Here is a 4,351-nt window from a genome sequence, read left to right on the forward strand (position 1 = left end):
TGCTTCGGGTCGTTGTCATGTTGGAAGACCCAGCCACGACCCATCTTCAATGCTCTGACTGAGGGAAGGAGGTTGTTGCTCAAAATCTCACAATAAATGGCCTCATTCATCCTCTCCTTAATACAGTGCAGACGTCCTGTCCCCTTCGCAGAAAAGCACCCCCAAAGCATGATGTTACCACCCCCATGCTTCACAGTAGGGATGGTGTTCTTGGGATGCATCTCATCCTTCTTTTTCCTCCAAACACGACGAGTGAAGTTTAGACCAAAAAGTTCTACTTTGGTCTCATCTGACCACATGACTTTCTCCCATGCCTCCTCTGGATCATCCAGATGGTCTTTGGCAAACTTCAGACGGGCCTGGACATGTGATGACTTGAGCAGGGGAACCTTCCGTGCAATGCATGATTTGAAACCATGACGGCGTAGTGTTCTACCGACAGTGACCTTTGAAACTGTGGTCCCAGCTCTCTTCATGTCATTGACCAGCTCCTCCCTTGTAGTTCTGGGCTGATTCCTCACCTTTCTCATCATCCGTGATACCCCACGAGGTGAGATCTTGCATGGCGCCCCAGTCCGAGGGAGACTGACAGTCGTCTTTAGCCTCTTCCATTTTCTAACAATTGCTCCAACAGTTGATCTATTTTCACCAAGCTGCTTGGCAATTGCCCTGTAGCCCTTTCCAGCCTTGTGGAGGTCCACAATTTTGTCTCTGGTTTTCTTTTGACAGCTCTTTGGTCTTGCCCATGGTAGTAGTTGGCGTCTGACTGACTGTGGGGTGGACATGTGTCTTTAAAGAGCTCAGACAGGTGCTACTAATTTAGATTAATGAGTGGAGTAGAGGTGGACTTTTTCAAGGCACAGTAACAGGTCTTTGAGAGCCAGAATTCTTGCTGTTTCTCAGGTGTTCAAATACTTATGTTCAGCAGTGCAAGACAAATAAATTCTTTAAAAATCATACAATGTGATTTCCTGACTTTTTTTTTTTAATTCAGTCTCTCAGGGTGGGAATGCACCTACAATATGTATTTCAGACCCCTCCATGATGTCTAAGTGGGAGAACTTGCAAAATCACAGCGTGTTCAAATACTTCTGTTCCTCACTGTATCTCCACAATGACTGGGTGGATTCCTGGTCGCTGGAGGATAAATTCTATTACCTCCTGTTGTTTTTTCATCTAGCACCACTATCATTTCAAAATGTTTTATTTTGTTCAATATTTTTGTTATATGACAAAATACTTTCAAAAACAAATTACCATTATGCTCAGTTGTACTTTTTAAGACAAATTAGCAAATGTTAGCATACTAACCTATACTCTAACATGATGAATTGGAACATAATACACCTGCTAAATATAAACATGTCACTGTGTGACTTTTAACCTGACTGTAGACTCTTGTTCACGGACTGTCAGTCTGCAAACATACAATAACCCTCCAGTAACACATTTAGTTTGGGAAATTATTTTTGATGCTACTATAAACAGGATACTATATTACTCAAGATTTTTAGTAAAATAACATGAATCAGTGGATGTTTCCATCAGCTACATTTTTGTAAATATACTGACAAGATTGCATAATTAATTAAGCTCCAGAAAATCTGATCACAGCATTTTATAGCTGATTCCCACCTACAAAATTGCCTGTTTTTTAATGATTAAATATGTCATCTCTGATCCCATTCCTGCAGCTTTGCAATATTTTAGCATCTTTGTTAAATTCCTGACATTGAAAAAGATCAGAAGTTACTTGTATGATAGTGCACAATACATCAGAAAAGTTTAAAGTTACCCATGGAATCCCTCAAGGTTCAGTTTCGAGTCCACTCTTGTTTATTTGGTATATTAATAAAATTTGTGTCCAGAGTAATGGAAAGTTTTGTTTTTTTTTTGCTGCTGATATAATGTTCTCTTGTTCTGACACACGTTTTGAAGATCTTTTGAAGAAAACAGAAAAAGAGCTGGCAATGATAATAAATTACAATTAAATGTGGATCAAATTAGGTGTATAATCTCTGGAAATCATAAAACTAAATGAGATTGTAGCCTTATAATACTGTATATGATATAGAAATCGAAACACTTTTTAAAATTTTTGGGAATTATTACTGACTGATCATAAATTAGTTTGGAAATCACACACAACATTGTATTGTGGTCAGAAGCACAGTGGACTGTGTATTTTGTCAGGCTTACAGTTCCCTGGGAGGACACTATAGATACAGTTTATGAGATGGAGAAATTGAAATACACAGAATTAGCAATGGAGGCAGAGGAGTGTGGCTGGAAACTTAAAGTCTACCCTGCAGAGGCTGGTTATAGGGGATTTGTAGCCAATCAGCTGTCTTTCAGTTAGGTTAGTTACGTATTAAAGGGCAGAGCCTGAGACAGGTAATTGGGAATCTAGGTAATAGCACAGCAATGTCCAGTGAGTGAAAAGGTGTGTGAATGGGGTAAAAATAGGTAAGTGATTTATAAATGGCAACATATGTGAGGATTATCCCTGTTAAGATGATGTAAACTAGCACAGGGGGACAGGCTTAGTAAAAGTTTTTAATACATGCAGCAGGCTTGAGGCCTACTTCCTGGTGTTAGCATGAGGAAGCTAACATGAGGGCATAGTAGAAGTTTGGTTTATTGGAATGAATACTAACACAGGATGGTTTCTGATGCAGTATAAAAGGAAGCAGAAGTCTGCTAGTTATCTGGTGAGCTATTTGAACTGTTTGGTGAGTTATTTTAAAAGTTTAGTGGCTAAAACAGCAGTTGAAATGTTTGCTAGTGCTAGTGAGTGTTCAGTGTTACCAACTTGGCAACTTTGTCCCTAATCTGGTGACTTTCCAAATTCTCTTGGCAACTTTTTTTGTCAAAAGTGACTAGCAACAAATATAGTGACTTTTTCTGGTGTTACTGGAGACTTTTCTGGTGTTCTGGAGACTAACGTGAAAGCACGTATCACTCTGCATTTATTGTCCTCAACGAGCAGTGCGTGCTGCCATGAGCCCCTCCCCCATCCCAAAGCTCTCACAGCAGCAGAGAGGAGACCCACACCACCCCGCGTCCAGACTGCTAATGAATTGTGCATGCGCAAAGCCGCCGCTGAGCCCGGATAAAAGAGGAGGGTGAATTGATTAAATTTGACATTCTAACATTTGCCAATACAGGACAAAATTGATTTATGTAATGTGGGTCTAGACAAAGCATTAAAGTCCTGAAGCTATTTAGAGAAGCGATGGCCTACTTAAATGGCAAAATATAAAACAAGCAAACCAAGAATCAACAGAAGAAAGTTCATTTGTAGTACTAAACATATTTAGGGTGTTTTTACTCAGTTTTTGTCTCTCCCATGACGTTATTCCTCTCTCCTACAACGTCCATTACAATTACATGCAAATTGAATTTTAGTCAAATTAGACGATGACATCATTTAGCAACTTCTAGTGACTTTTAGCACAGCCAATAGCTACTTTCCTTACTGAGGAGTTGGCAACACTGTGAGTGCTTGGTAACAGTTAGCCTGAATTAGCCTGAGTAGCTGTAGGGTGTGTGGGTGCAGTCAAAGAGGGGGGTTGTACTGGGACACTTGAACACACTGTTGGGCCTTCTGGGTGTAGCGGGCCCAACACTACGAAACACCAGTTAGTGAGAGGGTGCCCACCTGATGACCCTGTAGACTTGACTTCACTCCTACACCCACACAGAACTTGTACTGGACTAGTAACAGACTCACTAGAATTGTTAAGAGTCTTCTTTTGTTAAACTGTCTTGGCAGAACAGTGTCAGTGGCTGGACAACTGAGCAGACCCGGCTCTCAGAGGTGACTACCATTACAAGTTAGGTGGGCCAGCCACTGCTTAACCTGAGCAAATAAAATGCAGATGCTGTGTGTCAAGCTACATATCTGCTCTTTGTTTGGGTGACGATAGGGTTCAGGGATGCTTTGTGTTAAGGGTAGGTTAGGTCTGGAAAATGTTGCTCATTGTGGGGCTCCACGGATTTATGATGGCATGGCCTGACACCCCCCTCTTTGGGGCCAGATAATGGATAAACATCATTTAACTAGGGTTTCTACAGCTAATAATATGTCCTGTGAGATGCAGAACCTTTGACGGACTGCTGTTTCCTGCGGTAAACCGTACTCATTTCCTGTTTTCTGTATTTGCACTGTGTTGTGCTTGCTTCCAGATTGTTTAGGAATTAAACTCACTATTTTCTAGGTTCATCTGAATTTTTGAGTGACAACATACGCTTGCACCACTTAAAGCACTTGTTTTGCAGAAGTTCTTGCTAACTACCAAATTTAACTTGCTACTTTAGGTCGGCTAGTTTAGAAGCTAGCTAAGCTAGT

At 40.8% G+C, this 4,351-nt stretch overlaps 1 protein-coding gene across 1 annotated transcript in view; it reads right to left on the reverse strand.

Moving 5' to 3' along the window:
• The window catches only part of sytl2b (synaptotagmin-like 2b), a 27,606-nt gene that overhangs the window by 16,058 nt on the left and 7,197 nt on the right, over positions 1 to 4,351 (reverse strand). The window lies entirely within an intron of this gene.

Source organism: Monopterus albus, unplaced genomic scaffold (genome assembly GCF_001952655.1).
Source record: "Monopterus albus unplaced genomic scaffold, M_albus_1.0 scaffold280.1, whole genome shotgun sequence".
Lineage (NCBI taxonomy): Eukaryota > Metazoa > Chordata > Actinopteri > Synbranchiformes > Synbranchidae > Monopterus > Monopterus albus.